At 38.5% G+C, this 12,945-nt stretch overlaps 1 long non-coding RNA gene across 1 annotated transcript in view; it reads right to left on the reverse strand.

Annotated features, from left to right (window-relative positions):
• Positions 1-192: 192 nt before the first annotated feature.
• LOC147577114 (uncharacterized) overlaps positions 193-12,945 on the reverse strand; it is a 39,407-nt gene continuing 26,654 nt past the window's right edge. Inside the window, exons 3-4 of the long non-coding RNA XR_015255749.1 lie at positions 469-574; positions 193-376 (exon numbers count right to left, since the gene is read on the reverse strand). This is a non-coding gene — a long non-coding RNA (uncharacterized LOC147577114). The remainder of the gene's footprint in view (positions 377-468; positions 575-12,945) is intronic.

Genomic DNA, 12,945 nt, shown 5'->3' on the forward strand with positions numbered 1-12,945 from the left:
CAGAAAAGATACCACTGGGATACACTGTACTTTTGGAGGAAGAGAACACTTGGAATGCCTTTCTGGCTCTTTGGAAGAGTGCTGGGTAGGAATGCAAAAATACAGAAACAGGAATAAGTATGTGGTGTCAGGAGGATAAGACATCAAGCTAAAATGATGCAGAAGGGTGATGCTGGAGCCTAGTGGAAGTCCTATTGAAAAAAAAAAATCTAGGGCTGTGCATGCATGCGCATGCATGTACACTCACCCAGGTGGAAGTGGGCAGGGCTTGACTGACAGTCGAGAGAGTTCAGCTTGGGCCATAAGGCCCAAGTATGTGTGAGAGGTTTCCAAGCAGGCAAATGACAGATGCAAACAAGGTTTAAGCAAAATTAACCTAGTAGAATGACAAATGGAATGGATTCAGAAGAGGCTGGAGAAAAAGGAGTACAGGGCTCGGGACATAATAAGAATGTCTTGGGTACTTACTCAATTGATGCACGAAGCCAAGGAGATCAATGTTGAGCAATGTTGATTGGCCAGGGAATATACACCGGTTCTTTGAATCAGGTGCTTTTATTTCAAGGGGTATATCCTATGGAAAAAAAAGTAAAGAGGTGAGCAAACATTGACCTACCTGCCTGTGAATTTCAGTATTCTTTGGACAATGATTAACGAAATTATGGCAAATTATACAGACTCATAAAATGATACATACCTACAATAACAAACTGGAGTTAAAATTATTTTTACAAAGAATAACCAGGCTATAAAATTCTAAAGTTGAGGACTAGGATAAGTAAAAAGCCAGGATGTCAGGCAGGTGCCCCATAATCTCTTCTGTGTTCACTTTTTTCCCCCATGGATGTGGGAGGTAATCATCAGGGGGAAAAAAAATGGTGCTGGACCTTGGGAGCTCAAGTCCAATTCTGAGAGATATGTGCACTGATGTCAGAGACTGTGCTATAAAAATTATTCTTCTTCAAGGGAAAGGTTTAAAAATCAAAAAGAAAACACATAGAGAACTAAAGACTGAGATCTTGGGAAGAGATCAAAGTTGGATAAAAGAAAAGAAAGCTGAATGTATGGAGAAAAAAATCTTTAAAAAAGGGATGGTGGAAGGGTGCTGAGAGCACAAGAATTTAAAGAAACAAGAGTAGACAATGGAACCAATACTGTAGAAAGAAGTATGCAAATTGAGGAAAAGCCTCTAGATTTGAAGTCATCAGTCTTTTATGAAGTCCAAGGATCTTAAAAAGTATAATTTTCATGAAGCTGGAAGACCAAAATTTCAAAATTTTCAGCAAAGGTCAATGGTTAAAAAAAAAAAAAATCTATATGCTGCCTACAAGAAACTCACTCCAGATCTTAAAACACACGGCAAGTGAAAGTAAAAAGATGGGAAAAGATACTCCATACAAAGGGAAATGAAAAGAAAGCTGGTATAGCAACACTCATACCAAACAAAATAGACTTTAAAACAAAGGCTGTGACAAAAGACAAAGAAAGACATTATACAATTATAAAGAAGTTAGTCCAAGAAGATTATACAACATTCCTAAATAATAATGCACCCAGCATGGGAGAACCTAAATACATAAAGCAAATGTTACAGACATAAAGGGAGAAGTTGACAATCCAATAAATTCAAGAAGACTGAAATTAAATTCAGCATCTTTTCTGACCACCCTGGCATGAAACTAGAAATCAATTACAAGAAGAAAACTGGAAAAAAGCCACAAACACATGAGGACTAAGTAATATGTTCCCAAACAATTAACAGTTTAACAAAGAAATCAAAGAGAAAATTTAATAAAATACCTTAAGAAAATGAAAATGGAAACACAAAATCTCTGGTACACAGCAAAAGCAGTTCTAACAGGGAAGTTCATAGCAATACAGGCCTATCTCAGGAAATAAGAAAAAACCCAAATAAACAATCTAACACTATACTTCAATAAAACTAGAAAAAGAACAAAGGCTAATGTCGGTAGAAGGAAGGAAAAAATATAGAGCAGAGCAGAAATAAATGAAATGGAGACTCAAAACACAATAGAAAAGATCAATGAAACGAAAAGCTCGTTCTGTGAAAAGATAAACAAAATTGATAAACTTCTAGAAAGACTAATCAAGAAAAAAAGAGAGAGGGCCCAAATCAAAAAATTTGAGAAAAGAAAAGGAAATGGTACAACTGACACTCCAGAAATGCAAGGATCATAAGAGATTACTACAGTTATACACTAACTGAAAAATCTAGACGAAATGGATAGATTCTAGAAACACACATTCTAAAACTGAATCACAAAAAAATAGAAAATCTAAATAGACTGATCACAAGTAATGAAATTGAATTAGTAATTTAAAAACTCCCAAAAATCAAAACTCAAGCTTTAAGAGATGAGCTCTACCGGGGCGCCTGGGTGGCGCAGTTGGTTAAGTGTCCGACTTCAGCCAGGTCATGATCTCGCGGTCTGTGAGTTCGAGCCCCGCGTCGGGCTCTGGGCTGATGGCTCGGAGCCTGGAGCCTGTTTCCGATTCTGTGTCTCCCTCTCTCTCTGCCCCTCCCCCGTTCATGCTCTGTCTCTCTCTGTCCCAAAAATAAATAAAAAACGTTGAAAATAAAAATTAAAAAAAAAAAAAGAGAGATGAGCTCTACCAAACATTACAAGAGTTAGTACCTATCCTTCTCCAACTAATTCAAAAAAACTGAATAGGAAGGAAAGCTTCCAAACTCGTTTTATGAAACAGGATTATACTGATACCAATACCAGACAAAGACACCACACACACACACACACACACACACACACACACACACACATATTATAGGCCAGTATCCTGGATGAGCATAGATGCAAAAGTCTTCAACCAAAGATTAGTAAGTCAAATTTACTGATTTGTGATTTATTCCAGGGATAAAAAGATGTTTCAGCATCCACAGATTAATCAGTGTGATACACATTAACAAAAAGGAGGATAAAAATCATATTATCATCTCAACAGATGCAGAAAAAGCATTTGACAAAATTCAACATTCATTTATGATAAAAACTCTCAACAAAGTGGGTATGGAAGGAACATACATCAACACAATAAAGGCTATAGATGATAATCCCACAGCTAACATAGTACTCAATGGTCAAAAGCTAAAAGCTTATCCCCTAAGATCAGGAACAAACACAAGGATGCCAATTCTCACCACTTTTATGCAACATAGTATTGGAAGTCCTAGCCACAGAAATTAGGCAAGAAAAAGAAACAGGCATCCATATTTGTAAGGAAGAAGTAAAACTGTCATTCTTTGAAGATGACATGATACTATATATATAGAAAGCCCTAAAGACTCCACAGAGAAACTATTAGAACTAATAAATGAACTCAGGAAAGTCACAATATATAAAATTAATAGACAGAAATCAGTTGTGTGTCTATATACAAACAATGAGCTATCAGGATGAGAAATTAAGGCAACAATCCCATTTACAACTGCATAAAAATGAATAAAATACCTAGGAATAAAGGATATGAAAGATCCAAGGATATGAAAGAATTGTACTCTGGAAACTATAAGAACATTATGAAAGAAATTGAAGGTGACACAAATACAAGCATACCTCGGAGATATTACAAATCTGTTTCCAGACACCACAATAAAGCAAACACCATAATTAAACTAGTCAAATGAATTTTTGGTTTCCCAATGTATATAAAAGTTATGTTTACACTTTAATGTACTCTATTAAGTGTGCAATAGTATTATGCCTAAAGAAAGCAATGTACATACTTTATAAAATACTTTATCACTAAAAAATGCTAACCATCATAAGAGCTTTCAGCAAGTGGTAATTACTGATCACAAACCACCATAACAAATATAAGAAGAAGAAAAGTCTGAAATGTTGCAGGAATTACAAAAATGTGACACAGAGACATGCTATTGGAAAAAGTGGTGCTGACAGACTCACTCGATGTAGGATTTGCCACAAGCCTTCAACTTAAAAAAAAAAAAAAAAACACAATTACATGTGAAGTGCAATATGGTGACATACAATAAAGTGAGGTATGCATATAAATGGAAAAAATATTCCATGTACGTGAATTAGAAAAATTAATATTGTTAAAATGTCCACACTACCCAAAGCAATCTACAGATTCAATGCAATCCCCATCAAAATACCAATGGCATTTTTTCACAGAACTAAAAAAAAGAATCCTAAAATTTGTATGGAACCACAAAAGGCCCCTAATAGCTAAAGCAATCTTGAGAAAGAACAGAGCTAGAGGTATCATGCTCCTGGGTTTCAAACTATTCTATAAACATATAATAATCAAAATGGTATGATATTGGCACAAAAACAGATACATAGATCACTGGAATAGAATAAAGAGCTCAGAAATAAACCTATACGTATACGGTCAATTAATCTATGACAAAGGAGGCAAGAGTATACAATGGGGAAAAGACAGTCTCTTCAGTAAATAGTGTAGGGAAATCTGAACAGCTACATGCCAAATAATGAAACTGGACCACTCTCTTACACCATATACAAAACACATTCAAAATGGATTAAAAATTTGAATGTAGGACCTGAAAGCATAAAAGTTCTCCAAGAAAACATAGGCAACAAGTACTTGGACATCAATCTTAGCAATATTTTTGGGATCAGTCTCCTCAGGCAAGTGCAACAAAAGCTAAAAAAAAAAAAAATGGCATTACATCAACCTACAGCTTTTACGCAGGGAAGAAAAAACGAAGAACATGGGGGATCAACAAAACAAAAAGGCAAACTAGTGAATGGGAGAAGATATTTGCACCTCATACATCCAATAAAGAGTCAGTATCCAAAATATATCACTTAACATCAAACAACCTGATTAAAAAACGGGCAGAGGACTTGAATTATTTTTCTAAAGAAGACATACAGATGGCCAACAGGCACATTAAAAGATGTTCAACATCACCAATCATCAGGGAATTGCAAATTAAAACTACAATGAGATATCACCTCACACCTTTCAGAAGGGCTAAAATCAAAAAGACAAGAAATCACAAGTGTTGGCAAGGACGTGGAGAAAAGGGAACCCTTGTACACTGCTGGTGGGAATGTAAATTGGTAAAGCCTCTATGGGAAACAGTATGCAGGTTCCTCATAAAGTTAAAAATAGAACTATAATACAATCCAGCAATTCCATTTCTGGGCATTTATACAAAGAAAACAAAAATACCAATTTGAAGAAATACATGCACCCCTATGTTTATTTCGCGATTATTTACAAAAGCCAGAATATGGAAGTAACCTACGTGTCCATCAATAGATGATTGGATAGTGTGTGTGTGTGTGTGTGTGTGTGTGTGTGTGTGTGTGTGTGTGTGTGTGATAAAGCTGAATATTACTCAGCTTTAAAAAAAAGTGAAATCTTGCCATTTGCAACACTTGGATGGACTAGAGGTTACTATGCTAAGTGAAATCGAGTGAAAGACAAACACTGTATGATTTCCCTTGTATGTGGAATCTAAAAAAATGGACAACAGAACAAAACAACCTCACAGATACAGAAAACTGTTGGTTAGCAGAGTGGGGAGGTGGTGGGGTCCAGGCAAAATAGGTGGAAGGGATTAAGAGCCACAAACTTCCATTTATAAAATAAACGAGTTAAGGAGCTATAATGTATAGCATGGGGAATATAGTCAATAATACTGTAATAAGTTTGTATGGTGACTACACTTACAAAGATCATTTGAAATGTATAAGAGATCCAGTCAGTATGGTGTATACCTTAAACTAGTCAACTGTACTTCAATTTAAAAAGAAAAGAAAAGAAATAGATGCAGAAGAAGAGAGAACCAGATTTGAGCTGCTGGAGGCAGGAGGATGTCAGGAGGTAATGATGATTGTAAAAGCTCACAGCCCTGCTGCTGAGGGACACCCTGCAGTTGTCCTGAAGGTACCGTCACGTCATCCTACCGGACCTTAACAGCAGAAAATATAAAGGCAGTCGTATTAGACCAGACGAACTGAGGATTACTTAGGTGTCTTACAAATGAGGAAACTGAAGCTCTGTTAAAATTAAGTCATTAGTTAAAAAACTCTGCCCGATGAGGGATCCTTGATCAGATAGGTAAAGGGTTTTAGCTATAAAAACCCTTAATTTTCTGTGTGACTTGCAAGAGAAGTCATAGAATATCTCACAGCAGTGGTTCTCAACCGGGGTATGAGTTTGTCTCTCAGGGGACATTTGGCACTCTGCAGATTTTTGGCTGTCACAACTGGCAGCTAGGGTGCTATTGACCTCTGGTGAATATAGCCTAGGATGCTGCTAGACTTCCTATGATGCACAGGATAGTTCCCCACAGGAAAAAAAATTACCCAACCTAAAATACCCATAGTAACAAGATTAAGAAACTGTTCTGGAATATTATGTGAGCATCCATAATAAAATCTGATTTCTAATTTTAATAAAACTTAATTGTGAGGCTAATCTGCAGCAAGTTTGACTTTGACATTAGTCCATCATTTTAGTATATTTACTTTTCTGAAATCTCATTTTGTCTATTTTTGGAATCTCAAATGTCTAGAGTGAAGTCCTATGGAGAAAGACAAACTCCCCGATAAAGTATGTATTAATTGAAGAAAGGCCCCCGGGAGTTGGGCTTATACTTACAAAATTGCACACCATTGAAAACTGAGATTTACCAAGGACAAAAGTCACTGCACAAATCAATAATCTCCTAGGGTAAAAAATGCTCAGCTCTGCATGGATGTTCTGTTTTCACCTTAAGATTCATAATTGTTTGCCATGTTGATCACCTCCGTAGGGAAGGAGGAGGGGGGAAAATCTATTGTGTCAAAAGGAGTCATAGAGTTTTCTAGCTGACTTGAACAACACTGACGTGGAAGCAGTAGTAAAAGTGTATTTCGCTGGTAGAGATGGAGGACAGAAGATTACAAAGGACGTGCCATCCTTAACCAAAGTCTGGGTTTGTTCGACTTCACGCAGCTTTCTTCATAATGTCTCCCTGTTCTTCTTAATACCCCGTTATTAATCTCAGCGTGCTAAGGAGAATTTTCTTTTTCCTCTTTTCATTTTGCTCTCATTTTTAGTTGCAGGAAAAGACATTGTTTATCGTATTAATTCTGACAGGAGTATACATTTAAATGCCACATTGGGGCTTATGTACATTTATATTCACACTGCATATACGCACAGGGGTGAATATCCTAAAACTATGTTAGTGGCAACATATCATTCTTCTCTATTAATAATTTCAGAAGAAATCTTAGATCTATTAAATACTCTGGTTTGGACTTCATAGACACTTAACAGAAAATTTAGTTATAATCATTGATAAATGCTTGTTTAAGATGCATACTTTGTTCTTATAGGTTCCCAGAGATTTTTCGAGTCTCCTCCCTTTATTAAACTAGACCATCGGCCATCCCTAAAATATTCTTACTGAGGTAACATTTAATGATGTCACCTATGTTTTCGTAAGATCACTAGAACAACCAGGTGTTTGAACAATTTATAAGTCGAGGCATCATTCCCTATGTCACCCAACATCCTTCCTTTATACTGATGTCTGATAAACCTATCTTTATGTTATAGGTGACTACTATGCAACATTGGCCCAGGTTATGAAATGCTAGTTTTTCAAATTCAATTTTAATAAACCTACATGTGATTGTAAAATACCTATGTAAATAGGTGAACAGAAAGAGGACAAGGAAAATAAACAGAACAGGCAGGGAAGGAAAGGGGCTTTTAAGGATGAATTAGGAGAGCATGGCTTGTTACCAAAAGATCTCTAACTGCTTGAAACTTAAGACAACTCTGAAAGCTCATTTGTTTTCTAAATAAGGACAATTGTGTAAAATAAAACAAAAATGGGAATTTAGACCTGTGAAGAAAGTCACAACAAAAGTTAGTTCGCTAAAGTTATGTCCACAGTACAAAGATGCAAAGAAAGCATGTCTAGCTCACGCTACCCATGAGAAAAACTTAATTGGTTTAAGGGAGAAATGAAACACTGGAAACTTCTCTAATCCTGACCCAAAAAAGGCGGGTAGGGTAGGCAGTAGAGCTCATTAACAGAACTGCAAGGAGCCTGAGTGAATGTTGAGACGATTTTAGAGAAAAATTTTAATATTAATGAAGTAGGAAACAATTTTAGTTTTTTTTAATGTTTTTCATTCCCTCATATTTTTATATCAGTTTATTATTTATTAATCATTATATAAAGATGCATTTTGGAATCATAAGTACACGATGCAATTTTGTACATAACTGGACAATATCTTAATCATTACCTTGAATTATTTCCAAGAACTGATTTCACCTTAATTATTCAAGCATCTATGTTGCAGTCACAGCTCAGAATCCTGTCACCATGGTCACTTGGTAGTGTTCCTCGTTGAATTTTCATAATCAGGCCATATCAAGTTTCTTAACATATAAATTATGATCGCTTGCAAGGTGTCTTACTCAAAGCTCTAAATCAGGGATTCACAACTGATGAAAACGTGACCATGTAATCCAAGATGACTTCTTTAATTTCTTTAGCCACTTTTTATTTACAGTCAAACTCTGCCTAATTGAGTGCAAATTCATGCACTGCTTAAATTATTTTGCAGAACAATGGATTTTTAAAATGTATTTGCAAGTTTCTACATGTTTACATGTACTAGAATTTCACAAACTCAACCACATTATCTCAATTATTAGATGTGCCTAATATCATCTACTCCTGCTTCCTTGAGCCTTCTTGGATCTAATTTTTTTTTTTATGTGTATTTATTTTTGAGAGAGAGAGAGCATACATGACTGGGTGAGGGGCAGAAAGAGAGCAGAACAGGAGACTGGAAGCGGGCTCTGCACTGACAAAAGAGAGCCTGATGTGGGGCTTGATTTGAGGAACAGTGAGATCATGACTTGAGCCGAAGTCGGAGTCTTAACCATCCATCCAGGCGGCGCCTTCTTGGATTTACTTTTAATTGTTATATCTAAGTGTATAAACCGCCTCCTGTAGGGGGAACTGGCGGAAGATGGCGGCGTAGGAGGACGCTGGGCTCACCGCGCGTCCTGCTGATCACTTAGATTCCACCTACACCTGCCTAAATAACCCAGAAAACCACCAGAGGATTAGCAGAACGGAGTCGCCGGAGCCAAGCGCAGACGAGAGGCCCACGGAAGAGGGTAGGAAGGGCGGCGAGGCGGTGCGCGCTCCACGGACTGGCGGGAGGGAGCCGGGGCAGAGGGGCGGCTCGCCGGCCAAGCAGAGCCCCCGAGTCTGGCTTGCAAAAAGCGGAGGGGCCTGACGGACTGTGTTCCGACAGCAAGCGCGACTTAGCGTCTGGGAAGTCATAAGTTAACAGCTCTGTTCAGAAAGCGGGAAGGCTGGAGGACAAAGGGAAGGAGAGCTGCTGAGCCCCCGGACGACAGAGCTCAGTTTGGTGGGGAACAAAGGCGCTCACCAGCGCCATCTTCCCCGCCCATCCCCCAGCCAAAATCCCAAAGAGAACCAGTTCCTGCCAGGGAACTTGCTGGCTCCGCGCGCAAACACCCAACTCTGCGCTTCTGCGGAGCCAAACCTCCGGCAGCAGATCTGACTCCCTCCTGCTGCCACAGGGCCCCTCCTGAAGTGGATCACCTAAGGAGAAGCAAGCTAAGCCTGCCCCTCCTGCCCCTGTGCACCTTGCCTACCCACCCCAGCTAAGACGCCAGATCCTCAGCATCACAAGCCTGGCAGTGTGCAAGTAGCCCAGACAGACCACCCCACCCCACAGTGAATCCCGCCCCTAGGAGAGGGGAAGAGAAGGCACGCACCAGTCTGACTGTGGCCCCAGCGGTGGGCTGGGGGCAGACATCAGGTCTGACTGCGGCTCCGCCCACCAACTCCAGTTATACACCACAGCACAGGGGAAGTGCCCTGCAGGTCCTCACCACGCCAGGGACTATCCAAAATGACCAAGCGGAAGAATTCCCCTCAGAAGAATCTCCAGGAAATAACAACAGCTAATGAGCTGATCAAAAAGGATTTAAATAATATAACAGAAAGTGAATTTAGAATAATAGTCATAAAATTAATCGCTGGGCTTGAAAACAGTATAGCTGACAGCAGAGAATCTCTTGCTACAGAGATCAAGGGACTAAGGAACAGTCACGAGGAGCTGAAAAACGCTTTAAACGAAATGCATAACAAAATGGAAACCACCACGGCTCGGATTGAAGAGGCAGAGGAGAGAATAGGTGAACTAGAAGATAAAGTTATGGAAAAAGAGGAAGCTGAGAAAAAGAGGGATAAAAAAATCCAGGAATATGAGGGGAAAATTAGAGAACTAAGTGATACACTAAAAAGAAATAATATACGCATCATTGGTATCCCAGAGGAGGAAGAGAGAGGGAAAGGTGCTGAAGGGGTACTTGAAGAAATAATAGCTGAGAACTTCCCTGAACTGGGGAAGGAAAAAGGCATTGAAATCCAAGAGGCACAGAGAACTCCCTTCAGACGGAACTTGAATCGATCTTCTGCACGACATATCATAGTGAAACTGGCAAAATACAAGGATAAGGAGAAAATTCTGAAAGCAGCAAGGGGTAAACGTGCCCTCACATATAAAGGGAGACCTATAAGACTCGTGACTGATCTCTCTTTTGAAACTTGGCAGGCCAGAAAGAATTGGCACGAGATTTTCAGTGTGCTAGACAGAAAAAATATGCAGCCGAGAATCCTTTATCCAGCAAGTCTGTCATTTAGAATAGAAGGAGAGATAAAGGTCTTCCCAAACAAACAAAAACTGAAGGAATTTGTCACCACTAAACCAGCCCTACAAGAGATCCTAAGGGGGACCCTGTGAGACAAAGTACCAGAGACATCACTACAAGCATAAAACATACAGACATCACAATGACTCTAAACCCATATCTTTCTATAATAACACTGAATGTAAATGGATTAAATGCGCCAACCAAAAGACATAGGGTATCAGAATGGATAAAAAAACAAGACCCATCTATTTGCTGTCTACAAGAGACTCATTTTAGACCTGAGGACACCTTTAGATTGAGAGTGAGGGGATGGAGAACTATTTATCATGCTACTGGAAGTCAAAAGAAAGCTGGAGTAGCCATACTTATATCAGACAAACTAGACTTTAAATTAAAGGCTGTAACAAGAGATGAAGAAGGACATTATATAATAGTGACAGGGTCTATCCATCAGGAAGAGCTAACAATTATAAATGTCTATGCGCCGAATACCGGAGCGCCCAAATATATAAAACAATTACTCATAAACACAAGCAACCTTATTGATAAGAATGTGGTAATTGCAGGGGACTTTAACACCCCACTTACAGAAATGGATAGATCATCTAGACACACGATCAATAAAGAAACAAGGGCCCTGAATGAGACATTGGATCAGATGGACTTGACAGATATATTTAGAACTCTGCATCCCAAAGCAACAGAATATACTTTCTTCTCGAGTGCACATGGAACATTCTCCAAGATAGATCATATACTGGGTCACAAAACAGCCCTTCATAAGTTTACAAGAATTGAAATCATACCATGCATACTTTCAGACCACAATGCTATGAAGCTTGAAATCAACCACAGAAAAAAGTCTGGAAAACCTCCAAAAGCATGGAGGTTAAAGAACACCCTACTAACGAATGAGTGGGTCAACCAGGCAATTAGAGAAGAAATTAAAAAATATATGGAAACAAACGAAAATGAAAATACAACAATCCAAACGCTTTGGGACGCAGCAAAGGCAGTCCTGAGAGGAAAATACATTGCAATCCAGGCCTATCTCAAGAAACAAGAAAAATCCCAAATACAAAATCTAACAGCACACCTAAAGGAAATAGAAGCAGAACAGCAAAGGCAGCCTAAACCCAGCAGAAGAAGAGAAATAATAAAGATCAGAGCAGAAATAAACAATATAGAATCTAAAAAAACTGTAGAGCAGATCAATGAAACCAAGAGTTGGTTTTTTGAAAAAATAAACAAAATTGACAAACCTCTAGCCAGGCTTCTCAAAAAGAAAAGGGAGATGACCCAAATAGATAAAATCATGAATGAAAATGGAATTATTACAACCAATCCCTCAGAGATACAAGCAATTATCAGGGAATACTATGAAAAATTATATGCCAACAAATTGGACAACCTGGAAGAAATGGACAAATTCCTGAACACCCACACTCTTCCAAAACTCAATCAGGAGGAAATAGAAAGCTTGAACAGACCCATCACCAGCGAAGAAATTGAATCGGTTATCAAAAATCTCCCAACAAATAAGAGTCCAGGACCAGATGGCTTCCCAGGAGAGTTCTACCAGACGTTTAAAGCAGAGATAATACCTATCCTTCTCAAGCTATTCCAAGAAATAGAAAGGGAAGGAAAACTTCCAGACTCATTCTATGAAGCCAGTATTACTTTGATTCCTAAACCAGACAGAGACCCAGTAAAAAAAGAGAACTACAGGCCAATATCCCTGATGAATATGGATGCCAAAATTCTCAATAAGATACTAGCAAATCGAATTCAACGGCATATAAAAAGAATTATTCACCATGATCAAGTGGGATTCATTCCTGGGATGCAGGGCTGGTTCAACATTCGCAAATCAATGAACGTGATACATCACATTAACAAAAAAAAAGAGAAGAACCATATGATCCTGTCAATCGATGCAGAAAAGGCCTTTGACAAAATCCAGCACCCTTTCTTAATAAAAACTCTTGAGAAAGTCGGGATAGAAGGAACATACTTAAAGATCATAAAAGCCATTTATGAAAAGCCCACAGCTAACATCATCCTCAACGGGGAAAAACTGAGAGCTTTTTCCCTGAGATCAAGAACACGACAGGGATGCCCACTCTCACCGCTGTTGTTTAACATAGTGCTGGAAGTTCTAGCATCAGCAATCAGACAACAAAAGGAAATCAAAGGCAT

The sequence above is a fragment of the Puma concolor genome, chromosome C2 (assembly GCF_028749965.1).
Source record: "Puma concolor isolate L17-30 chromosome C2, mPumCon1.1.hap2, whole genome shotgun sequence".
NCBI lineage: Eukaryota > Metazoa > Chordata > Mammalia > Carnivora > Felidae > Puma > Puma concolor.